Raw genomic sequence first — 26,932 nt, 5'->3', positions numbered from 1 at the left:
ATTTGAGAACGACAGAGAGAGAGAGAGAGAATGGGCATGCCAGGACCTCCAGCCACTGCAAACAAACTTCAGATGTGTGCGCCCCCTTGTGCATCTGGGTAACGTGGGTCCTGAGGAATCGAGACTCGAACCGGGGTCCTTAGGCTTCACAGGCAAGCGCTTAACCACTAAGCCATCTCTCCAGCCCCTGGTTTTGACAAACATTCTCTTCCAACAAATTAGGCCATGTGGCCTTGGGTGAACTCTCTTAGCCCTACTCATCCCTGAGTTGTCCCTATCTTGTGGGCAGGGGGTCTTGCTTTGTTGGAAGGGGCCCACCTGCATCTGGCCTGGACAAGCCCAGAACCAAGATGGCAAGTGCTTGGCAAGGTCTTCTTGGTCCCTGGTTTGCGCAGAACCCTCTGAGTCTGCTCCAGAGGAACTCTGGACACCTCCTCAGAGATGATTTTTTGTTGTTGTTGTAGAAACATCAGGTGTCATCAGGGATAAAGGGTAGCCCTAGAGTTCACCCCAAGCTTCAGCTGGGTCCTCGTGGTCCTTGTGATGTCCTCAGCTTCCTCTGTTGATGTACCCCGAAGCTCTTCTCATCTCATCCTTCCCTTTTCTCCAGATTGCATGTTGGTTCCTCCACTGAGCTCCTAAACCGCGAGTCCAGGGCTCTTGGCCTTCCTCCAGGTGGAGTTCCCACCTTTAGATCCCAGGCAGGAGTGGGGGCTTGGAGGCCAAAGTCACAGACTTCTTACCTGGCCCTTGCTGACCTTAAGTTCTCTGGACTCTTCAAAGGAGTAGGGAGGTAAGATGCATGGCAAGAAATGTCCCATTCAGGGTTGAACAATCTCAGAGTGGCAGGGCTTCCTCTAGAGAACTCCCTTCTCACCACCTGAAGCAGCTCCTCTCTTCCCAGTGTGCTCCTGGGTGATCAGAGCTGGGGCTCCCCTTAGAAGCCTTCCCAGCTTTCCTGCACCTCTCCAACAGCTCACAGAGCACCCCGTGATTGCAGCACAAAAATTTTGCACTCGATGGCTCTCATCCCTTTTTATATGTGAATTTTCTTTTCCTAATGATATTTCAAGATCTTTTAGCAACAAGAAGTTTGTCTTACTGGTTTTTATTTTATTTTATTATTATTATTATTTTTTTTTTTTTTGAGCTTCACAACTGTCAGGGTGTTGAAGAACTAAAAGCTCTCAATACCATCAGAGGACAATGAACAATGAGTCCTGAGCATGTCACCAGCGGGAAGCTTGTACGCTGAAGTGTTACACTTGTTTGTTGAATAAATGAATGAATAAGTGAATGAATGAATACCACTCTGTCTTGTCTACAATCCTCTTACTCACCAACCTGGCATTCTGAGAAACAATAAAAAATATATATAAAAAGAAGGGACAAGACAAAAATATAATAGAGTGGGATGGTGTGCTGGGTTGTTAAATGATCTCTATTTTTTACAGGGATTCCTGGCTTCTTTGCCTTGCATTTCCTGGCAGGGAGCTGGGTGTGTATTTGAGAAACTCATCCGCCAAATGCCCATCCTCTAGCACCCATGCTTGCTTTTCACAACCCCCTGCTTCTTCGGGAGCTGTAAAGCAAGCCACAGGACGACAAAATTTAATATGAGAACCAGTAGCATACATTTAAACTGCTGATGTTCAGCGAGAAAATCTTCCACGGCACACGGGGTGCTTTTAGCCGCTCTCTGCAGCGTGCACAAGTAGATGTCTGTTCAGTTACTAATGGCGGCAATTAAGGCAGACTCTCAGGCTTCAGGAAGCTACAGCTTACTCTCATAGATATGCTAGTGAATTTTTCTGCCACGTTAATTTTTTAAAAATTTTTGTTTATTTTTATTTATTTGAGAGGGGCAGACAGAGAGAAAAAGAGGCAGAGAGAGGGAGAATAGGCACGCCAGGGCCTCCAGCCACTGCAAACAAACTCCAGATGCATGTGTCCCCTTGTGCATCTGGGTATGTGGGTCCTGGGGAATTGAGCCTCAAACTGGGGTCCTTAGACTTCACAGGCAAGTGCTTAACCACTAAGCCAACTCTCCAGCCTTGTCACATTAATTTTTTTCTTAATTTTTATTAACATTTTCCATGATTATAAAAAGTATCCCATGGTAAGACCTCCTGCCTACACTTTCCCCTTTGAAATTCCATTCTCCATCATATCCCCTCCCCATCTCAATCAGTCTCTCCTTTATTTTGATGTCATAATCTTTTCCTCTTCTTATGATGGTCTTGTATAGGTAGTGTCAGGCACTATGAGGTCATGGATATCCAGGCTATTTTATATCTGGAGGGAGCACGTTGTAAGGAGTCCTACCCTTCCTTTGGCTCTTACATTCTTTCCGCCACCTCTTCCACAATAGACCCGAGCCTTGGAAGGTGTGATTGAGATGTTACTCAGTACTCCAGTCACTTCTTTCCAGCACTATGATACTTTCTGAGTCGTTCCAAGGTCACTGCCATCTGAAAAGAGAAGATTCTCTACCCAAAGTGAGAGTAGCATTAACATAAGGGTATAAATATTAAGAGAAGTGCTTACTGGGCAGTTTGATAAGCATAGTATATACATCTTTCCAGACATCAGCAGATGTTACACTCCTAGGGCTCATGACTACCCCTGTTTTAAGTTTTCAGTATCAGGGATGTGTTTCCACCATGGAGCGGGCCTCCAGTCCAATTGGAGGGCAGTTGGTTTCCACCATGACAGACGTGCCACTATTGCACCCATTGGCTCATTTGGCCTGGTTGGCCAAATATAAGGCTTGCAGTGTCCACTGTTGAGTATCTTCACTGGTGGTATCTCTTTCTCCCATTGAACTACATGTAGAATGGCTTCTCCCAGCTTTCTGTCAGATGGTCTACATGGAGAAGGTTATCAGCTCAGTTCCAGCAGGATTTCTCAGTGGCCTTGCAGCCCAAGTATGTGGAGTCTTCAGCAATAGGGTCTTACCATCTATTCCTGGTGGAAAACCAAGGGCCTCAGCAATGGCCTATAATGTTTTGGGGGCCTCAGGGACCTCCCTGGCCAACAACTCCACATTAATTTTTAACTCCACCTCTGAGGGCTGTGCCACAGCTGCAGCCCTTGCTGTATAATGTCCATCTTTCGGGTCACATAGGAAAGGCCTGTTTGGCAGTGACCAATGGCCAATGAACTTCTGCTGGACACCTGAAATGAGCAGCACAGAAACTCTGACCATGCAACCTTTGCACATCACCTCTCCTGTTTTCTCTCATTTGCAAAACAGGTATATGATACTGCAGTTGAACGTAGTCACTTACAAAATGCACTTAGCATACTGTACAGATGCTCGCCATTGCAGAAAGCACTGCTGTGAACTACGTCAGTGGACAATATGAACTTGCTATGGTGTTAACGTCAAGCTCACAGTACATGAGGTATGTCTGATGTAGCACTATGAGACCGTGGGATGGAAGAAAGCACAAACTCTTGTTCTTGCATTCCTAGCTCTTCTAGGTCTTGATCTCAGATGTTTACAAAAATTGGTGCCCATAAGCAACTGTCCTGTGGCATCAGCTGTCAAGAGATGATTCCATGATATTCTCTTCCTAGTAATCATGCCTATGCACAGTGCCCTGTCCCCCACTCTCAGGGATAGATCATAAAATGCATCATGATTTCTCTGGTCCTCACTCTCTTACTTTTTCTTTGGATTTAAAATTTTTTTTATTGATAACTTCTATACTAGACAATATACCATATTTCCCTCCCCTCCCCCACTTTCCCCATTCACAACTCTGCTCTCCATCATATCCCCTCCCTTTCTCCATTAGTCTCTCTTTTATTTTGATGTAATTGTCTTTTTCTCATATTATGAGGGTCTTGTGAAGGTATTGCTAGGCACTGCGAGGTCATGGATTTTAAGGCCAATTTCTATCTGGGCAGTTGCATTGTAAGGGGTGGTGCCTTCCTTCAGCTCTTACATTCTTTCTGCCACCTCCAGGTAGGGTCTTGCTCTAGCTCAGGCTGACCTGGAATTCACTGTGTACTCTCAGGCTGGCCTTGAACTCTCAGAAATCTTCCTATCTCAGCCTCCAAGTCCTGGGCACATCTGGCGGGGGGCATTGGTGGGGAGGAGTATGGGTACACCAGGGCCTCTAGCCACTGCAAAGGAACTGCAGCTGCATGTGCCACTTTGTGCATCTGTTTTTATGTAGGTACCGAGGAATGGAACTCAGGTCATTAGGCTTTGCAGGCAAGCACCTTAACCACTGAGCAATCTCTCCAGCCCTCTCTGGTCCTCTCTTGAATCATTCTGAGAATGCCACATGCTGTGTTATGAAGGAGCCAAAATAATGAGGAACAGAACATACCTGAGAGGGAGCCATCATGGAGGCAACACCCCCCACCCCCCCGGTCATGACGTCAGGCGTCTATGGTTGGCTCGCATTTGGGCTTCAACCTCAGAGAGGCCCTGAGCCAGAACCTGCCAACACAGCACTTTTCAGACCCCTGGTCCTCGGAACTGTGATGTAATCGCTGTTCTCTGCCATATGCAACGAGCGCTTCAGATGAGCTCATAGTACATGGCAGTAGATGCAAACACGTGCCCCTTGGCTTCCCCTCTGCTGAATGCATTTTTGTACTTTTAAGTCCCTGCTCACAGGCTAGGAGACTTACTCTGGAAACATTAGCATAAAAAATAGAAATGAAAGCCTGGGCAGGCAGCACAGATGTATAATCCCATCTACTCGGGAGGTTGAGGCAGAAGGATTGCAAATTTAAAGTTTGCCTGGGCTACAGAGTGATTTCAGGGTCAGCCTGGGCAACTTAGTAAGTTATTTTGAGACTTCATCTCAAGAGTAAAAACATACAAGGGCTCTAGGTTCAGGTCATGAGTAGGGCACTTAGTACCAGGCCCTGGGTTCCATCCCAAGTGAATGAGAGACAGAAAGAGAGAGGCACAGTTATAACTGTTAGTTTCTTTCTTGGCATGTGCATAGAATGTATGGGTGTGGTGTGTGTGTGTGTGTGTGTGTGGTGTGGCATGTGCATGTGTATGTGGTGATGTGATGCTCAGTGGTGAGTTATAGTGGCCAGAGGAAAAATTCAGGTGTCCTCTCCATCACTCACTTGCCTGTTTTTCCATGAAACAGAATCTCTTACTGATTCCAGAGCTTGACGTTTATGAGCCCCACCAATTCTCCAGTCCCCCATGCCCCTTAGGACTGAAGTTACAGACACGGTGGCCATGCCCAACTGTTTATATGGGTTCTGAAGATCTGAACTTGGGCAGTCTTGGGCCCCCTCAAGGCCTCATGCTTGAACATACCTAGCCACTGAGCCAGCTCTAGCCCTGTTAAAGTTTTGAATTTTCTTTTCTCCCAGGGATATGGAGTCTGACCCTGAATTCTAAAGTTTGATCTATCAGTCAGTCACCTATCTCCCATCACACTTCCATCTTACAAGTATGCCTGAAGACAGACTTTAGCATAGATAAATTATGCAAATGAACAGACCATCCTTTTCCTTTCTATACCTCCTTTTGGGAAAGTTTTTTTCAAATAATTCCTTTTTTTTTTAATTTTTTTTTTGGTTTATTTTTTATTTATTTATTTGAGAGCAACAGACAGAGAAGGAGGCAGAGAGAGAGAGAGAGAGAGAGAGACAGACAGACAATGGGCACGCCAGGGCTACCAGCCACTGCAAACGAACTCCAGACGCGTGCGCCCCCTTGTGCATCTGGCTAACATGGGACCTGGGGAACCGAGCCTCGAACCGGGGTCCTTAGGCTTCACAGGCAAGCGCTTAACCGCTAAGCCATCTCTCCAGCCCTCAAACAATTGCTTTTTGAATTACTAACTTGCGGTAAAAGTTGAGCCTCCAAGGTCTGCTTTCTTTAGGATGAGACTATAGGGTATGTGTAAGCAGGGTGATTATTAGAAATCACATGTATTTGTGTCTGGAGAAGAAACACAAGGTGGGGTGAGAGAGGGAGAGGAGAGCAGGTCAAAGGTCCATGATGGGACTCTTCCCTTTTGTTCCTCTGACCCCCATCTTATCACTTTAAGTAACATAATTAGACTTCTAACATAGGTGAGGCACACGCAGAGGAGAGGTAGGGACAAGTGAAGGAATGGCACGGATATATTTCAATAAGGGCAGCAGCTTCAAAGCACAGAAGTGGAGTGGGTGAGAAATCATGCAAGGGCTCTGGAGTGTCACAGAGCTGTGATATTGGGGAAATGAAAGCTCGAGTGACTTTCTCTTTTCTTTCTTTTTTTTTTTTTTTTTTCTGAAGTAGGGTCTCACTCTAGCCCAGGCTGATCTGGAATTCACTATGTAATCTCAGGGTGGTCTCGAATTCACAGTGATCCTCCTAACTTCTGCCTCCCATGTGCTGGGATTAAAGGTGTGTGCCACCACACCTGGTTCGAGTGACTTTCTAAGGAAGAGCCTCTGAGGTCCTCCTGGGCATCTTGGATGAAAGGAAGAAAGGGAGGGAGGGAGGGAGGAAGGAATGAAAGAAGAAAGGAAAGAAGGAATTTAGATGGATATAGAAGCAGAGAAACTTCTTGGGGGCTCAGAGTAGCAGCCTCTTTATCTTTGTATATCCAACCTTATATAACAGAAGTTTTATAAACATTGATGGAATAAATGAATAAGTAAGTGAATAAATAATATATGAAGGAATAAACCGATGAATCAACTTGCAAGTTATCATTTAATATAGCTACTCCATCCATTCGGTGCTATGTTTAACCTGAAGTGCATGTTCATTTCATGAACTTACATGTTTGATGATTGCGGAAAATATCCTATCAGCTTCCATAATGTCAGGCTTTACTGCTTACAAAGGATATTATCTCTCCTCCTGGCCCACCAGACAATCTCTATTTTCTGTCATCCAGCTGTGGGCAGCAAAAAAAGGGGTGGATTGCAGGATAGATGTAACCAGTTGATGATCAATATGGTCTCCAGGTAGGGCTGGAGAGATGGCTTAGAGGTTAAGCACTTGCCTGTGAAGCCTAAGGACCCCCATTCAAGGATCAATTCCCCAGGACCCACGTTAGCCAGATGCACAAGGGGGCGCACGCATCTGGAGTTCCTTTGCAGTGGCTGGAGGCCCTGGCACTCCCATTCTCTCTCTCTCTCTCTGTCTGTTGCTCCCAAATAACTAAATAAAAATAAACAAAAATAAATTTATTAAAAAAATATGGTCTCCAGGTGAGCAGAGGGGAGCTGTTACAAATGAGCCTGCCTATGCAATTGATGTATTCTCATTGCCTCCTAGAATTGCTTCAGGATTCGGGAACTGAATGTGCCGTCATTCTCTGCAAGTCAGAACCAGTGTTACCACTGGTGAGATGTGTGACTCTTCCACCTGTGAAGTCTTACACCAGCCGCAAAGACCGCCTCTCCACACAGCAGCTCCACCGGTCTGCATGGAAGACTGCAAGTCACCACAGGCTGCTTCCGATTAATTCGAGTCCACTGTCTTCCTAGTCACATAGAGAATTTCAATGAACAGGAGATCATCCAGGCATTAGCTGTCAGCTTCACTAGTAGTCTGGTAATCATCACCATGTCAGACCTTGAAATCATCCTGCATAGTATGTCATGGAGCACCGAGTTCATCTGAATTTATGAATTATTTGCAAGGATAATGAAACCTATCACATTACTTTACAACTGCAATCAAAATGAAATTAGCTGGCAAGAAGGCCATAGTGGCTTATGTGGGAAACTCACATCCTTCGAAAAACAGACTCACTTCCCATCTCCTTTATCCAGGCTGCGGTTCCTTTATAGTCTCTCCAATTAGCATGCCACACCTTTTCTCTTCTCACTGGGGGCTCAGAAGGGCAGGAAACAGGAGGAGCCAGATCATTAGAAAGTGATTGTGTGCGAATGCATGTGCTATGTTTATGAACATGTGTGTCTGCACGCTTGTTTTGGTTCCTTTCTTGTCACTGTGATAAAAACACCCGACAGAAGCAACTTAAGGGAGGAAAAGGTCTATTTTGGCTCACGGCTTCAGAGGGATCTCAGTTTGTCTTAGTGAGGAAGGCGTGGAGGCAGGAACAGCTCAGACCATGGTGGAGGGAGCTTGTGGGATCCCCTCACATGGTGAGTGAGCAGGAAGCAGAGCATGCAGGCCAGAACCAGAAGTGGGTATAATGCTCAAAGGCCACTCCCAGTGACCTACTTCTGGCTACCAGGTAGTCAATCACATCAGCCTGTAAGGAGACATTTCAAATTCAGACTATAACAGCAAATGTGTTATGTGTGTATGTGTATGCATGTACATATATGTGATGGATAGAAGCTCCTCTTTCTGTTCTTTTTTTGCAGGGGAGGGATTAGATAGGGTTTTGGTCTATAGTCCAAGATGCCTGGAACTCACTATGTAGTTCTGGCTGACCTTGAGCTTGTGGATATACCCCTGCCCGATCCTTCCAAGCATTGAGCTTTCAGGTGTGAACCACCATGCCCAGATAACAAGCTGCTCATCCTGATCCAAAGGGAATGACACGTGACCTTGCGCTCAGCCTCTCTTCCTACTTCTACTAGTGGCATTCTGACAATCAACCTTTTTTTTTTTTTTTTTTTTTGGTTTTTCGAGGTAGGGTCTCACTCTGGCTCAGGCTGACCTGGAATTCACTATGTAGTCTCAGGGTGGCCTCGAACTCTCGGGATCCTCCTACCTCTGCCTCCCGAGTGCTGGGATTAAAGGCGTGCGCCACCACGCCCGGCTATCAACCCTTAAAGCATGAAAATTCTAAAAAAAAAGGCATTCAGAATAGTATTATTTTTTCTTTTTCCTCTGCCTTCCTCCTTTACCTTTTACTATCTGGGAAGTGATTTACAACTGTGTAGTCCTAGCCCAGAACTCTCTTCTCTGAATCCTCCCTCCTTTGACCTTCTAAACATGTCAACAACCAAATGACATTCAAACCCAGTGCATCTATAGCAGTCACTACACAGTCACCAAAACCCACTGGGACAACTTTTCCCAACCTTCTCTATAGGTTAGAGTGGTTGTACAACTGAGTTCTAAATAAAAGAAGAAGAGAGAGAGAAGAAGTGAGGTACGCCCTTACCAAGCCTGGCTCATCCAAACCCTACCATGTGATCATCTCTACTCCCACCAGTTGACTGAAAGGAGAGAATTCTGTATACCTTGAGGACGTGGAGCTACAAGATGGGGGAGCCTGGGCCTCTGGCTGACTGGAAGCTCCCACACTGGTCTACGACACGGATCACCAGTGCAATTTCACTGGTTCTATTTATCTATCACTATGCTTGGCTTTCATGCATTGAACTATCTCTGGGCCAAATCCTGAGACTGAGTGGGCCACTCTTGTACCAGGTGGGTGTGAAGATGCTCATTGCTCACATGGTGACACTTCTAGAAAAGCAAGGCAGGCTTAAAGATGGTTCAAAGACAAAGGAAAATTCCAGAACAAGGAAGGTGATGTAGTTAGGGGCTGGAGCCAGGCATGGCTTCTCACATGCAGGCCAGATTTTCCGTGGATTGAACTTCCAGCTGGTGTAAGGGCAGGAATAGGAAAAATTTTCTTAATGGTTTTCCCAGATGTGGAGTAGATGTGGAGTAGTAAGAGTGTTGGTGCCTCAAAGTTGTCAGGCCTCAAAAATGGGGTCAACCACCTAAGGATGCAGGTTCGATTCTCTAGTATCCACTTAAGCCAGATGCACAAGGTGGCACATGCCTCTGGAGTTTGTCCACAGTGACTAGAAACCCTGGTGCACCCATTCTCTATCTGACTCTTTCTCTCAAATAAATAAATAAAGTAGAATGAAAATACTTAGTAGCAGAAGCCAGTAAATTAAAAAGGAGACATAAAGGGAAGAGAAAGGAAGGGAGGAGGGTACTTAATAGGTTGGTATTGTATATATGTAAGTACAATGATTGTGATGGGGAGGTAATATGATGGAGAATGGAATTTCAAAGGGGAAAGTGTGGAAGGGGAGGGAGGGAATTAACATGGGATTTTTTTATAATCATGGAAAATATTAATAAAAAATTTTTTAAAAATGGGGTCAAAGTCTTAAGCCCTCCATAGCTGGATCTCTGGTGGCTTACCCAACCTCAAAACTGAAGGCATACTTCCACGCTAAGTAAGAAGTAGTCCCACCCACCTTCCCCAAGCATCCCCTTTTCACCAAGCCCTAAAATTTTTATCCTTGCAACATTCAAAAACAACAAAATCTTATTTCCACCCCTTTCTTCCCTGGATCAGAAAACCACCCCAGGAATCAAGGGCTGAATGCTGAAGCCTCTCTCCCTGGGTTACTAATTTTTCATCTTAGGCAATATAAGTCTCAACTACTTCCATTCTCTCACTTATAAGAGAGGAAGAATGTTAGTACTTACCCCACAGAGTTACTGTGAGGGTAAAATGAAGTTTATAAAATGCTCAGAATGTTGCCTGTCGCACAGGAAGTGCTAATGTGTGTGTAACATGCCTCTCACCTGGGTCTCTGCAATACTTCTAATTATTTCCCAACCACTTCTGTTTTCTCCAACCCAGCCACTCTAAACAGAATCAACTTAAAAAAAATATATTTACTTGAGGTGAGTGCGCATGCCAGAGACTCTTGCCATTGCAAACAGACCCCAGATGCATGTGCCACTTTGTGCATCTGGCTTTATGTGGGTAGTGTGGAATTGAACCCAGGCTGGCAGGCTTTGCAAGTAAGCATCCTTAACCACTGAGCAATCTCCCCAGCCCAAGTTGACTTTTGAAAATGCAAATACACCATATTTCTCACCATCGTTTAATGCTTAATAAAACTGGGACATTTTGGGCCTCTTTTACAGTGTCTCTGACCTCTATACTTTTCTCTACCTTTCAAAAAGGGTCCACTAGAATGAGTAGCTATCCCTGGCTCAGGAGTCATTGGCGGACATCCCAAGACAATGACTGATGTTATCAATACACATTAACTAAGAAATGAAAGTAAACTACCATTCCTAGCTTATGGGTGTTATAGCTGGTTTCCCCATGCCAGTGTTTGGCACACTCTCCTGTTGCTGTGATCCATCTGTTGTTAGCCAGGAGGTGATGTCCACTCCTCTGCTCATGTTGTCATTTTCCCCTGCCATCATAGAGCTTCCCCTTAAGTCTTTAAGCCAAAATACCCCCCGCCCCATAAACTGTTCTTGGTTGGGTGCTACGACATGGATCACCAATGAAATTCCACTGGTTCTGTTTATCAGCAATGTGAATCTGACTGCAACAGAAAGTTGGTACTGAAGAGCGGTCATTTGCTGCTAGACACCTGACTATGTGGCTTTGGCCTTTTGGAACTGATTTTCAAGAGAAATGTAGGAGGATTGGAAACCTTGGCCTAAGAGACACTTTGCAATGCTGTAAGTACAACTTAATGGACAACTCTGGTCAGAGTTGAAAGATCTGAATGCAGTAAGAACTATGGACATTTAGGTTTGGCTTCTGAGGGTGAGAAAGAGCTTTGCTTGGACTGGACTAGAAGCAGTTTGTGTGAGAGGCTTGCTGTTATGCCCATGTCCCAAGAACTTGTGCAGGGTTGCATTGCATAGAAATGGACTGGCGTGTGCAGAGGGATATGGCACAGAAACAAAATCTTTGGGCTGAAACTTCTGCCTGTTCCATTGCAATTATATGAGAGATTGCAACCTTTGAGATTGGGGCAACAAGAAGAATGTAGACTCTTTTGAAGGGGCCTGAATGCTCAAGCAGTGTCCTATTCATCAAGTCTACTTTGTTCCCACCTGGATTAACAAATTGGAACCCCAACTAGTATTATGGAGTAAAGAGGGGGTCATTAAATTTTCAACATGGTCTTGTGTTTTGGAAATGGCCATGGGCACATGAAGCAGGTCTGCTAAGGATTGCCTGCATGGAGACCCAATGGAGCTATGAGGATAAACCGTGGGTTGCACTGGAGACCCAGTGGAGAGGCCAGGACCACAAGATGGCTGCTAAGGAGAGCTGCCAGCCCCACATGAAGTTTTCCAGGACTGTTAGTAGCCTAGAGGGATGGAATTGGAACTCCAGAGACTTGTTGCTGGTTAGAATTATCAGACTTGGAGACTTGTCACTGACAAGTTGTTGGACTTAGAGCTACAGAATTTAGTGTTTGCCCTGGTTGTTTTAAATCTTGTATTGGTTAGATATTTGTTTGCTATGCCCAATGCCATCTTTTGCAGTGTGAATGTTTATTCTGTGTCATTATGGGGTTTTTGGTTTCTTTTTTGGTACTTTGGCTCAGTTAAAAAATCTCAGACTATGGGAATGTTTGAATATCATTAGGATTGAAAAAAGAAACTATGGGGACTTTTAAAGTTGGACTGAATGCATTGTATTTTATATCATGTATGGTCATCGGTTTATGGGGACCAGGGGCAGAATGTGGCAATTTGATTTAGGTGTCCCCCCATAAACTTAGGTGTTCTGAATGCTAGGTTCACCAGCTGCTGGCAATTGGAAATGAAAGCCTCCTGGAGGGAGTATATTGTTGGGGGTGGGCTTATGGGTATTATAGCCAGTTTGCCCATGCCAGTGTTTGGCACACTCTCCTGTTGCTATGGTCCACCTCAGGTTGGCCAGGAGGTGATGTCCACCCTCTACTCATGTTGTTGTTTCCCTCTACCTTCATGGAGCTTCCCCTTGAGTCTTTAAGCCAAAATCAACATTCCCCCCCACCCCCGCCACATAAGCTGCTCTTGGTTGGATGATTTCTGCAAGCAATGTGAACCTGAACTGCAATACTTCTCCAGCCCAGTCTGTATTGGCACAGCATCTGGGCCCCACTGGTGAGGAGAGGAGGTAGTTAACCCCTAAGGGGAAGAAGATTCAGCTACACCCCAGGGGAATACTTGGGCTGTACTCATTCCCCATGTTGCTTACAACAGATCTTGGAGCTGGGTGCCTGGCTCAGGCCAGGCAATAAGGTGGATACTAGCCCCAGAACCTTAGGAATGGCACCCTCCCAAAGGCTGTTAGGTGGGCTCACATAACCTTTGACTTTGCACTGTGTAGGGCAGTGGCTCAAGGCCAGTCCTCTTCTCAAGACTCAGTGGCAACATTGCCAAAGTTTCTTTGGGGGGCTGGAGGTATAAGTGATCTGTTTTGTGCTCTGACTCCCCATGCCTTTGACTGCCTACCTGAATCTGAATACAAGCTATGACTATAGTCCGTCTGAGGAACAGTAGAGTGCATCCCCTGTTCCTCCCTTAAATCATAAAAAAGGAATTTGATGTTACAAAATTTTACTTGGGAAATTTGGGCTTAGTAAAATTAGTGGCTCACTGTAAAATTCACAATGGCAGAGACCATAATTTTAGAAAACTGTTCTTCATAAATTTTGCACAGAAGATAATTGACCTCAGTGAAAATAACTTTAGGAAAATGAAAGTGGAAAATTTTGGAAATGGCTTAATAATGCCATATTAAAAATTTGTCCAAAGAATTAAACTAGCCTAATGGAGTTCACCACAGAAATCTCTTTCTCAGTGAAAAAGCTATCTACATTGACAAGGTCTCATTTACTATTCCAATCTTGAGACATAGAATAAAATATCAACCTGAGGGGTCAAACTACAATGTCAATAATATACTGTATGGCTCTTGGCTCCTTTTTGGGGGGAGAGGGGTTTCAAGGTAGGGTCTCAGTCTAGCCCAGGCTGACCTGTAATTCACTATGTAGTTTCAGGGTGGCCTCGAACTCATGGAAATCCTCCTACCTCTGCCTCCCAAGTGCTGGGATTAAAGGCGTGTGCCACCATGCCCAACTGGCTCCTTTCTTTTCTAAACACATATTTTTATTTATTTATTTGCAAGGAGACAGAGGGATAAGAGAGAGAGAGAATGGGAGCTCCAGGGTCTTTTGCTACTGCAAACTCCAGACGCATGCACCACTTTGTGCATCTGGCTTTTTCGTGGGTACTGGGGAATCAAACCAGGGCTATCAGACTTTGCAAGCAAACACCTTAACCATTGAGAAATCTCTCCAGTCCCAGCTCCTTTTTTAAAAATATTTTGTATTTATTTATTTGATACAGAGAAAGAGGCAAAGCGAGGGAGAGAATGGGCACGCCAGGGCCTTTAGCCACTGTGAATGAACTCCATATGCATGTGCCTCCTTATGCATTGGTTTACATGGGTCCTGGAGAATTGAACCAGGATTCTTTGGCTTTTCAGGTAAATGCCTTAACCACTAAGCCATCTCTCCAGCCCCAGCTCCTTTCTTTTTGACAAATAGCTGCCTCTTCTCATGTAGTGCCAGCTGCATCCCTGAGGCATGATGGTGAAGGTTGACATGAACAGATTTGGCTGTATTGGGCACCTTCAACTTTGGCAAGGTGGATGTTCTTGCCATGAATGATCCCTTCACTGGCCTCAACTCCATGGTCTCCATGTTCCAGCATGATTTCCCCCATAAGTTCCACAGCAAGTCAAGGCTGAGATCAGGAAGCTTGTCATCAGTGGGAATGCCACCTCCATCTTCCAGGAGTGAGACCCCACCAACATCCAATGGGGTGCAGCATGTTGTAGGGTATCCTGATGTCTTCACCACCATGGAAAAGACTGGGACCCACTTGAAGAATGGAGCCAAAGGGGTCATCATCTCAGCCCCTTCTGCTGATGCCCTCATGTTTGTGGCAAGTATGACAACTTACTCAAGATTGTCAGCAATGCCACCTACACCACCAACTGCTTAGCCTCCTGCCCAAGGTCACCCGTGACAATTTTGGCATCATGGAGGAACTCAAACTACACAGTCCATGCCATCGCTGCCACCTAGAACTACATGGAGGGACATTCTGGGAAACTGTGCTGTGATGGCCACGGGGCTGCCCAGAACCTCATCCCTGTACCCATGGGTGTGGCTAGGACTACGCACAAGGTCATCCAAGAACCAAACACGAAGCTCACTAGAATGGCCTTCTAAGTGCCCACCTGAAAGGTGTCTATCATGCCACCTAAAGAAGGCTGGCAAATAGGGTAACACGAAGAAAGTGATGGGGTCCTCTGAAGGGCATCCTGGGCCACACTGAGGACCAGGTTGTCTCCTGTGACTTTAATAGTGGCACCCACTCTTTCACCTTTGAGGGCTGGCACTGACCTAACAACCACTCTTTCAAACACATTTCCTGGTATGACAATGGACATGGCCGCAGCGGTGAGGTGGGGGACCTCATAGCCTCCAAGGAGGAAGAAGTTCTGGACCACCCACCCCAGCAAGAACCTGAAAGGAAGTGAGAGCTCCCCCCAACCAAGCTGCTGAGATGTCTTTGCCCCTACTCAGCCCCTAATACTCTGAGCATCTCCTCTCCTTACAGTTTCCATCCTAGACCCCCTGGCAGAAGAGGAGGGGCTTGGCTGGGCCTATTCTGTCACTACCATCAGTAAAGTTTGCTGCCTGCACAAGAGAAAGATCTTGTGTTCTTCTGTGGCGGTTTGATTCAGGGGTCCCCAGGAAACTTATGTGTCCTGGATGCTAGGTCCCCAGCTGGTGGCAATTTGGAGACTGGAGCCTCCTGGAGGTGATGTATTCTTGGGGGCAGGCTTATGGATGTTATATCCAGCTTCCCCTTGCCAGTGTCCAGTGCACTCTCCTGCTGCTGTTGTCCATCTGAAGTTGGCCAGGAGGTGATGTCCATCCTCATGATCCTGCCATCATGGAGCTTCCCCTCAAGTCTGTAAACCAAAATAAACCTTTTCCTCCCACAAACTGCTCTTGGTGGGGTATTTTCTGACAGCAACATGAAACTGACTGCAACACCTTTGTGGTGGTTTGGTTCAGGTGTCCCTTGTTAACTTAGGTGTTCTGAATGCTAGTCTCCTCAGCTGATGGCAATTGGAAATTAAAGCCTCCTGGAGGTGGTGTGTTGTTGGGGGCAGGCTTATGGGTGTTATAGCCAGTTTTCCCTGTTGCTACTGTCCACCTGATGTTGGCCAGAGGTTGATGTCCACCCTCTGCTCATCCTGTCGTTTCTCCCTGCTATCACAGAGCTTCCTCTTGAGTCTATCAACCAAAATAAACCTTTTCCTCCATAAGCTGCTCTTGGTCTGGTGATTTCTGCCAGCAGTGTGAATCTGACTGCAACAACCTTATACCCAACAATTTTCACAGAGGATACAGTGTTCTACAAGCCAAGAACAGCAGTTTGTTCTCCTCTGGTCCTACAAGCCAATCGTCTTACTCTTCCCTACAATAGTCCCAGAAATAGCTCTGCTTTAAATATATTTATGTATTTAAAAGTTGTAGTCCTGAGGATAAACCCAGGGGCTTACACATGCTTGGCAAGTGCTCTGCCGCTGAGCTACATATCCAATTCTTAAATATATTCTTGAAGTAGAATAAAGTTAACTCCTGCTGAGACTATTGTCGTAATAATCCTTCCTGTCTGTACTAAACATCCTATGCTGTAAGTTCATTCCACGTAAATAATCTTATTCAATGTTCATTGTCATTGCAAAACCAGTGTTCCCCTCTCAAAATTGAGTGAATGATGACTCAAAAAGTTTAGGAATTATGACCAACATAACATAACACAGCTGATAACAAGAGGTAGAGCTGCTCTGAGAACATGGCTAATTCAAGATGGCAAGAGTTCATGGACAAAGCCTTGGTTGAAAACCAGCCCTCAAGTAGGAGGTAATGAAGAAGCCTGAGCCCCCATCACCAGCTCACATACTAATGTCAACTCGGGGTCCTCAGAGCCACCACCCACTTGTGGCTGTTCTGGATAGTGGGCAAGTGTGGGTGGGGAGGCATGTGGGATTTGACTGAATCCATCTGCATTCCGTCACCCAGCTTAGTCCCACTCTCTCCTGCTTTCCTTGGAGCCAAGCTGATCGACTCCCCGAAAGCTGAGCATGCACAAAGTAAGGCCCGGGTTAGAGTCCTCCTTCCTTCTGTACTTCACTCTCTCCTTTCCAGGCTCCCAGCTCAGACAACTCCCCAGGCCTTGTGGGCACAGTGGAGGCCACTGAGCTCATCACTGCTAATTACACCACAAGAGCTGACCCATGGCATCTGAGGGGACTGGGCATGAGTTTCCTGTGTGTCATGCCTCAAGGAATACTGCTCTGGTCACCAGTCAGGCTCTCCCAAGCTAATAAACATCATTCATAGTCCTGACCTTTGTTTCATCTTTGATTAAAGTTTTCTAAATTGTTCTGTGGCTGCATTTTTTTACTTTTCTCATTGCTGGGGTCAAATACCTAAAAAGAAATTAAGCTGCCAGGCATGGTGGCACACATCTTTAATCCCAGCACTCAGGAGGCAGAGGTAGGAGAATCACCATGAGTTCAAGGCCACCCTGAGCCTTTACAATGAATTCCAGGTCAGCCTGCCCTACAGTGAGACCCAGCCTTTAAAAAGAATAAAGAAATCAAGGGGCTAGAGAGATGGCTTAGCCATGTCTGTGAAGCCTAAGGACCCAGGTTCAATTCTCCAGGTCCCATGTAAGGGGGGATCACCATGAGTTCGAGGTCACCCTGAGACTACAGAGTGAATTCCAGGTCAGCCTGGGCTATAGCGAGACCCAGCCTTTAAAAAGAATAAGGAAATCAAGGGCTGGAGAGACGGCTAAGTGATGCCTATGAAGCTTAAGGACCCAGGTTCAATTCTCCAGCTCCCACTAAGCCAGATGCACATGGTGGCACATGTGTCTGGAGTTCGTTTGCAGTGGCTAGTGGCCCTGGCATGCCCATTCTCTCCCTCTCCCCCACCTCTCTCTCTCTCTCTTTGTCTGTCTCTAATAAATAAATAAAAATGAAATCTTTCCACACGTGGTGGCGCATGCTTTTAATTCCAGCACTCGGGAGGCAGAAGTAGGGGGATCGCCATGAGCTAGACGCCACCCTGAGAGTACGGAGTGAATTCAAGGTCAGCCTGGGCCAGAGTGAGACCCTACCTAGAAAAAATAAAAGGATAAAGAAATCAAGGGAAGAAGGGTTTCTTTTGGCTTACAGTTCAAGGGGATACCATCTGTCAGAGTGAAGAAAGCATGAAGGGCAGGAGAGGGAGGTGGTTGGTCATGTGCAGTCCAGTCAGAAAACAGAGAGCCATGAATGCTCATGCTTGGCGTATTTTCTCCTTTTTAGTCAGTTCAGACCCCCCGCCTGTGGGATGGTACCCCTCACATTTTAGGTGGGTCTTCCACCACAATCAATCTGATATATTTTTTAATTATTATTTTAATTATTATTATTATTTTTACTTTTGGTTTTTTGAGGTAGGGTCTCACTCTAGCTCAGGCTGACCTGGAATTCACTATGTAATCTCAGGGTGGCCTCAAACTCATGGTGATCCTCCTATCTCTGCCTCCCGAGTGTTGGGATTAAAGGCATGTGCCACCATGCCCAGCTCAACCTCATCTAGAAACTTCCTCAGACATGCCCAGATGGTTGTGATTCTGAATCCTATCAAGTTGACAATCAATATTAACCATCCCAGTGGCCCACAGGTGATGACGATGGAGTTCCTTGTCGGTCACGAGGACCAGCTGTGTGCTTCCTTGGGCCTGGGAGTTGCTGCAGTGGCTGAATGAGCGCAGTAGGTTGTGGGGGTGAACACCAGTCTACTCCAGGCTTTTGCCTGTCTTCCTGCTACTGCATCCAAAGAGAAGGTTCTGGGGTACAGACTACAGTATACCTCCACATTGTTGAAGCATTGTTCCCCCATGCCCCCCCATTCAACACTAACTGTCAGGGTTCTCTGTCTCTGTAGATTCTGGTAGTTTTCCAAAATTAAGGTTAACTCAATATGCTTTTATTCTGGGCCTATAGAGGACAAAGCCCAGCTGTTGTTGAATAGATAAGTATCTATTTTCTAATCCATAGGATGCTGAAGTCAGCCTTTTCTATTTGCTTCTGCCTTGACTGTGGTAGAATTCTCATCAGTAGAGCTATTGTCCAATCTGGGCCTTGCCCTCATTCACAGGACTCCTGATACTGGGTTCTCCAAGTAGAAACACTCTTCCCCATAGTACACACTCCCCTTCATTCTGCCACCCAACCCCGGAAGCTCGGCCCCAGCCTGTCCCTGCTGAGCCTCCACCTTCATGGTATGCAGAAAAGTCTTGAAAGCTGTGTCTTTCTCTGCTTAAGATAGTGCTGAGGGGCCTGGGACAGTTGCTATGGGTTTGACCACAGCGCTTCAGACACAGAACTCTTTCTTTCTGCCTTTCTAACGCTTTGCAGAGCCCTCACTGGGAAGCAACTGTACTGATCTCCTATAAAGGGGAAGGCAGGGCTCTGTTTCCACCCAACTTCTGCCCTCTATCTCCCTGAAGCCTTTGATTCTTCAAAGATAGTCTTCTAGAAGCTTCTTTGCCTAGTCCCATAAAATGGATTCTAGATGATGTATTCTGGGCAGGCTCACATTGCTCAGTGCACATGGTTATGATTTGAACAAGCTCGTCACCGTGAGCCACGGTGGGGCCAGAGACCAAGGACTGGGAAACACCTCACTGCAGACTTTCTGGAACAGGGCTTAACTCTGCCTTTATTTTGAGCAGGCAGATCACACTGTTAACTGCATGAACTGTGGAGCTGTTAAAGCCCATTATCCACCCTAATCACTATGAGCTCCGTTGTCAAGTCCTCACCCTCTGTGTTTTGCTGGTGACTGTCTGAGCCCAGTCTTCAGACCTCCCATTTATGCCTGTTGCATTTCCTTCAGTGAGTCTGGATTTGTGATTTTTTTTTTCCCTCAAATCTCCTCTTTCTGGCCTGACTTAATCCTTTCTGGTTTTTGGCCATCCCTGGAATGTGTGTGTTTTCATATGAGAGTCACTGGTAGCAATGAACAAGAAAGGTCAAGCACAAAGCTCTGTGAAACCCACTAGAGAGGACAGTCCACTCGGTATGGTGATGCTTCTCTGTGAACCAACACTCTTGGGTCACCTCAGTTCAGCATCCTCGACAGTGCCAGTGTCCATGTGGTATAGAGCATGTGGGTCTGACGTGAGCTGGCTTCCCCAGCCTGCACAGCTAAAAGTCCTACATTGGGGTCCCAGTAAGCCAGGGCTAGGCTGCATATCTCAAATGCAGAATGTCCAGGTGTGGTAGCACACGCCTTTAATCCCAGCACTTGGGAGGCAAAGGTAGGAGGATTGCCGTGAGTTCGAGGCCACCCTGAGACTCCATAATGAATTCCAGGGTCAGCCTGGGCTAGAGACCCTACCTCAAAAAAACAAACAAAAAAAAAATGCAGAATGCAATCTAGGTTCTCTCTCTAAGTTTTGGCTAAATGAGGTTACTGCCAGAGCTGCTTCAGAATAATTATGGCTAATGACTCCAACCTATAACACAGGTAAGTGCTGGATCTTAGTGCTCAGTTGTTTTAAGACAGCCATGAAATGCTCCTTAAGACCAGTCACCTCAGGCCCAGTTGAGCCCCATCTCTCTGAGTAGCTCTCTAGACCTTGGGGAGCCTAGAAAGTTACTTCAACATGAAGTGTATTCCCACTTAGCTTATGAGAAAGTAAGAACAGCATCCCAAGGCTTGGGCAAAATTTCCCCAGAGGGCTGGAGAGATGATTTAGCAATTAAGGCACTTGCTTGCAAAGCCAAAGACCCAGGTTCGATTCCCCAGGACCCACATAAACCAGGTACACAGGATGGCGCATGCATCTGGAGTTTGTTCGCAGTGGCTAAAGGCCCTGGCATGTCCATTCTCTCTCTCTCTCTCTCTCTCTCTCTCTCTCTCTCTCTCTCTCTCTTTCTCTCTCTCTTAAATAAGAATTTAAAATTTAAAAAAGTTCCCCAGAGCCTCTAGTGCTGCCCAGATGTCCTCACTACTGGATCCGAACACTGAAGGAGGCATGGACAGATGGCTGTCTCATTACAGCTTGCTGTGAACACTGGCATTTGACTGGACTCTCGTTCTCTTCCCTTCCTCTGCTTTTGAATACCAGACACGTCATCCTCTCAGAAAGGTGATGACATCTTTCTGCCGTGTCAAGCATTCCTGAAAAGGACAAGGGTTCGGTTGGCCATTCACTTCTGAGTGACGTTTGGACAAAGACACTATGGTCACATTTGAGTCTCTCTTGCTGAATCTCAGGTAGTCAAACTTCTGACAAAAAGACAGTCTTCTGGGCTGGAGAGATGGCTTAGCGGTTAAGCGCTTGCCTGTGAAGCCTAAGGACCCCGGTTCAAGGCTCGGTTCCCCAGGTCCCACGTTAGCCAGATGAACAAGGGGGCACACACATCTGGAGTTCGTTTGCAGAGGCTGGAAGCCCTGGCGCGCCCATTCTCTCTCTCCCCCTCTATCTGTCTTTCTCTCTGTGTCTGTCACTCTCAAATAAATAAATAAATAATTAAAAAAAAGAAAGACAGTCTTCTGAGACTGCTGTGTCCATAAAGCACATGGAACCTGGGGTTGACAGTGCAGGTAGAGGGAGACAGCTGTCTGAGAAAGAGAAGAGAACCACAGAGACAGAGGATGGGGTGCATCACAAAGTGTTCTTCCTGAAGTTTTGGACCATCTGATGAGGGGGACCCTGTAGCACAGCATGGTCTATAGTCACCACGGGACTCCAGCACGAGGCACAGACCCTGGAAGGGTCCCGACCTAAAGGAAGAACCAAGGCCCCACATTATCTGATGACAGTGGAAATGACATCTATGGATTAAGTATTTCCAGGCTTGGCAGAGTAGGTACTGGCAAAGTCCTTTTTGGTTTTTATGTTTGTTTTTTTGAGGTAGGGTTTCATACTAGCCCAGATTGACCTGGAAGTCACTACGTAGTCTTGGGTAGCCTCAAACTCATGGTCATCCTCCTACATCAGCCTCCCGAGCACTGGGATTAAAAGCGTGCACCACCACGCCTGGCTGGTACTGTCAATCCTATCTCCACTCAAAGCTTGTGTCTTACAGTGCCAGACAACTTGAAAAGGTCTACTTTTCTACTGCTAAACTTGAGTGATTTGGTTTTGTTTCTGAGATAGGCTCTCACTGTATTGCCCAAGCTGGTCTTGAACTTGGAATCTCCCTGTCTCAGCATCCCGAGTGCTGGGATCACAAGCATGTGCCACCCTGCCCAGCTTACAGTTTGGTTCTCAAGCGTCTCATAAAAGTGCATGTGTTAATATAAAAAAAAGGCTTGTTTGCTGGGGCGGCACCATTGGGAAGAGGCTGAACCTTTAGGAGGTGGAGCCTAGTGAGAGGGATTTAGGTCAAGGGCTTTGTGAGAACCCCATCTCTCTTTTTTACTTACTGCCACATGCTCCCGCCAGAGTATGCCACCCAACACAGGCCCAAAGCAATAAACTGAAACTTCTAAAACTATCACCAAAACAACCCTGTTCTCTTCATGAGCTAACTACATCAGCCCTTTGCCACAGTGATGAAAAGCTGGCCCAGACCCCTCCCATCGCTAGGAGACAACAGTGGCAGCTCCAGTGGTTTCACAGCTGGGGTGGGTGGCAGGTGTGGCCATACGGCAGTGACACTGGGTGCCCAGGTTCTCAAGTCCAGTAGCCATTGCACACTCACTGCTGTGGTCATGATGCTGCCCTTGAGGCCCTGGATGTCCAGGGCTACTCTAGTCACTGGCAGCCATGGTATGGTCACAGAGTGTTTCAGAATTAGGGACAAGGTGTGATAGTAAGTGCTTAATGAACGCCCAGAGCGGGGGTGGGGAGGAAGGAGGCACATGAGAGAGCCTAACAAGTCACATTTGCTGGTTTCTATGGTGTAAACACTCCCATCGCAGACAGTTTGCAGATAATAACAGACATCAATTAACTTGAAGATGAGGAGAGTGTGTGACAGCGCATTACCACATAGGATGAATGTTTCCATCACAGATAGAACAGGCATCAACTAAAGAGCAGAGGTTGGGCTGAAGACAGATGGCTTAGCAGTTAAGGCACTTGCCTGCAAAGCCAAAGGACCCAGGTTCGATTCCCCAGGACCTACGTAAGCCAGCTGTATAAAGTGGCACATGCATCTGGAGTTTGTTTGCAGTGGCTGGATGCCCTGTGTGGTGGTTTGATTGAGGTGAACCCTATAAACTTAAGTGTTCTGAATGCTAGGTTCCCAGCTGATGGATATTTGGGAATTAATGCCTCCTGGAGGGAGTGTATTGTTGGGGGCGGGCTTATGGGTGTTATAGCCAGTTTCCCCTTGCCAGTATTTGGCACACCCTCCTGTTGCTGTGGTCCACCTTACGTTGGCCAGGGGGTGATGTCCACCCTCTACTCATGCCATCATTTCCCCCTGCCATTGTGGAGCTTCCCCTCAAGCCTGTAAACCAAAATAAATCTCCTTTTTCCAGAAGCTGCTCTTGGTTGGGTGATTTCTACCAGCAATGCGAACCGGACTGCAACACCCTGACATACCCATTCTCTCTCTTGCTCTCTCTCCTTCTTTCTACCTCTTTCTCCCTCTCTCTCTCTCCCTCAAATAAATAAATCAAAATTTTAAAAATCCTGTTTCTTAAAAAATAGAGCAGAGGTCATATTAAAATGTACATAACTGGTTAGGAAGAGAACAGTTTTTACCATGTATCATCTTTGTGTTTCATGGAAGTTATCTAAGCTTATATAATTTTGTTTTCAACAATGACTACATTTAAACAACTGCTTTTGCAAAGTCTCTCTCAAAAAGAAAAAAAAAAAAAGCTGACTAGTTGGCTTTTAGAAGCTAATATAAGCCAGTTCTAGCACACAGCTCCCTCGGAAGGAAGAAAATATGGTCCTCACACAGTAGCCAATAGTCCAAGTTCATGGGCTTAGACAGACACTCCTGAGGTATCCAGAAATGTCTGGGCAGAACTGCATGCAGTGGGATGGGGAGGAAACAGATGCCCGTGCAGTGGATAGGGTCAGGGTCTACATGTTACTTTGTTAGGACTGTTTCTAGATAAGAAGGAGCAATTGAGACCTAATTCTCAGTCCTGGCATTGAGGTCTTCTCCCTCTACAAATAGCACTGAGCAAGACTATTCCCCTCCTGTGCTGCTCCACATGAGAAGAGTGCCTACCCACCTGTCCCTAGAACCTTCCACCTGGCTGTGTTGTGCGCTCTCCCACTCCACTCCCTTCCCTAGCAAGAGCAGGTCTGGTGTCCTGTCTCACCCACCTGGATGGAGTGCCTTGTCATCAGCCTTGGTACACAAGCAGTGGGAGATGCCCAGCTTGGACCAGCAGCTCTGAGGAGCCGAGGAGACTCTGTGGAGAATCCCGTGCGAGAGCAGTGTAGAACAGAGCTGCAAAATCCCCCCAAAAAAGAAAGGGCTGTGAAACGGATCTGCGTGATAACACAGCACGAGCGCAATTAATTGTTGTCAAAGCGTTCCGCTGGCCGCATTCATCTCCTGTGTGGGGGAAGAGGGCTGTCATAACGATGACAACTTTGTTCAACATTGGTACAATTACCAAGCCTAAAAATAGGAAGCAAAAAGGGGACTTTTCTTGAGAGGGCTGAGCTGTTGCCCCGGCACATGCCTGGGACCATTGCTACCCCCCCCCCCTCCACCCCCCAGGACTGGGGAGGACAGGAAGGAAGGCAGACTATCACACCCATGTTATCTACATAATCCCCTGGTGCCAAGGAGGGAGGGGCAGTGGAGCAGAGCACCAGAGAAAAAGGTTTGCTGGGCCGTGTTGTATGAAAGGAGAGAAGGTTAGCCCTCCCCTTGACAAGGATGGAAGAGACCCTTGGGCCTTACGACACGCATACGGTTAAGGTATTGCCACCTACTTTGTTGCATCTCACTACTGTTTTTTTCTTTTTTTTGGAGAATCTGCTTCTCTTTTTCAGATACACACAGATCCTAAGGAGAGAACCACCCCATCATGCCTCATAAGGGCCCCAGCTGAAACTAAGAATAATTGGGGAAACATGCAAGAATGCTGTTTTCTTGGCGAACCGGGAACCAGCACAACAGTGAAGGGAGATAGACACAGAGAATAATCAACTCCTACCAAACCAGATATCCAGAGACACAGAGGTGCCCAAGATCTCAACACGGAAGCAGACGTAGTATGAATGCAGTATGGCTCAGGGAAATTTGTGGAAGACGGGGTGGAAAGAATATCAGAGCCACACGTTGGGTCATGACACACAGAGACGTTTCCTCCTACCCGAAACTAAAGTCTGACCCCACAATGCACGACCCATATACCCCACCAAGGAGGGTTCCTATGGAGGGGGGAGGACAGGGAGGAGGCTAACAATGGTACCAACTTGACTGTATTCACTAACTACAAAAATAAAAATAAAAATATAGAGATTTGCTGGAATGAGGCTTGTAGAGACAAGCTTTCTGCTATGAGCTCTCTCTATATGTTACTTATCACAACACCCACTATGACCCCATTTTGCAGATGAGAATGCTGACATGCATAAAAAGTTAGTAAGCTTCACAAGGTGCCCTAACCCAAGTCCTTTTGGTTGGAAAGTCATTGTCACCTTCATCTCAGGTTGCTTGCTGTGAGATGCATGAGGCCAGTGGAGCCCCAATGCTTGAGGGCCCCTCTCCTGTCCATCTTTATCCTCCTTTCCTTTTCTTTTTCATACCCCATCACCATCTCTAGACTATTCACCCTTATGGGAATGTAAAGAATCAGGCTCTGGAAGCCATAAGACTCAGGTTGGCATCTGGGACTCCATAGTTCATTATCAACTGTGACCTTGGCTCATGTCTCTGACCTCTGTAAGTTTGCTACTTTTAAAAAAATCTCTTTTGGGCTGGAGAGATGGCTTAGCGGTTAAGCGCTTGCCTGTGAAGCCTAAGGACCCCGGTTCGAGGCTCGGTTCCCCAGGTCCCACGTTAGCCAGATGCACAAGGGGGCGCACGCGTCTGGAGTTCGTTTGCAGAGGCTGGAAGCCCTGGCGCGCCCATTCTCTCTCTCTCCCTCTATCTGTCTTTCTCTCTGTGTCTGTCGCTCTCAAATAAAAAAAATTAAAAAAATAAATTAAAAAAAATCTCTTTTAAAAAAAATTTATTATTTATTTATTTCAGAGAGAAAGAGGCAAAGAGAAAGAGAGAGAAAGAGGGCGTGAATGGGTATGCCAGGGCCTCTGGCTCCTGCAAACAAACTCTAGACACATGTGCCACCTTGTGAATCTGTCTTATGCAGGTCCTGGGGAATTGAATCTGGGTCTTTTGGCTTTGCAGGCAAGTGCCTTAACTGCTAAGTCATCCCTCCGGCTCGCTTGACACTTTGACTTTCAATTGAAGATGGCCACAGCTCCTGCTTGGCAATATCACCGTGAAGATCAAATAAGACTGCTCACATTTAAGTACTCTGCAGAGAGCCCAGGGCAAGCTGGCATTTGCTTCAGGGGATGGCAATACTGATTAGAGAATATGGTATTGAAATAAGAGGTCAGGACCTTAACTGACCTCTCTTCAGGATGCTATAGATGGAATCAAGTCCTCAAGAAGGGTAGCTAGGTCAGGGGTCTTCACTCTGTTTACAGTGGCCAGTTGACCTTGGTGGTCCTCCTGGAATATGGGAACCTGGGCACTGGGCAGACAGTGGATGGAGAGTTCTAGAGTACTTACTGTGTGCCAGACATGGTAGTAAGTTATGAGCAGATGTGAGTTCACATTATCTTTAAAGCAAGCCCGGGTACACCCACCTTAGAAAAATGAAAAAGTGAACTTACATGATAGATAGGTTAGGACCAAGAGTAACCAGAAGGGGCCTGGAGAGATGGCTTAGTGGTTAAGGCATTCACCAACAAAGCCAAAGGACTCCGGTTCCATTCCTCAGGACCCACGTTAGCCAGATGCACAAGGTGACACCTGCGTCTGGAGCTTGTTTACAGTGGCTGAAGCCCTGGTGTGCCCATTCTCCCTCTCTCAAATAATTAAAAAAAAAAAAGAATAACCAGGGAGTTCTACATCTGTCCCAAAGGCACAACTCCTCCCCCTCCATGTCCCATTCTGACCCATTTGGGCACCACCACACAGATTTCAAG

At 46.4% G+C, this 26,932-nt stretch overlaps 1 non-coding gene and 1 pseudogene across 1 annotated transcript; both read left to right on the top strand.

Moving 5' to 3' along the window:
* Nucleotides 1-14,283: 14,283 nt before the first annotated feature.
* On the top strand, nucleotides 14,284-15,104 carry LOC101601795 (annotated as a pseudogene).
* Nucleotides 15,105-24,603: 9,499 nt separating this feature from the next.
* Nucleotides 24,604-24,729, top strand: LOC123457934. The gene has a single exon (XR_006635285.1). It is a non-coding gene; the product is annotated as a U6atac minor spliceosomal RNA (small nuclear RNA).
* Nucleotides 24,730-26,932: the final 2,203 nt, after the last annotated feature.

This window comes from Jaculus jaculus, chromosome 1, assembly GCF_020740685.1.
Source record: "Jaculus jaculus isolate mJacJac1 chromosome 1, mJacJac1.mat.Y.cur, whole genome shotgun sequence".
NCBI lineage: Eukaryota > Metazoa > Chordata > Mammalia > Rodentia > Dipodidae > Jaculus > Jaculus jaculus.
This window is presented reverse-complemented; position numbering and strand designations above follow the sequence as displayed.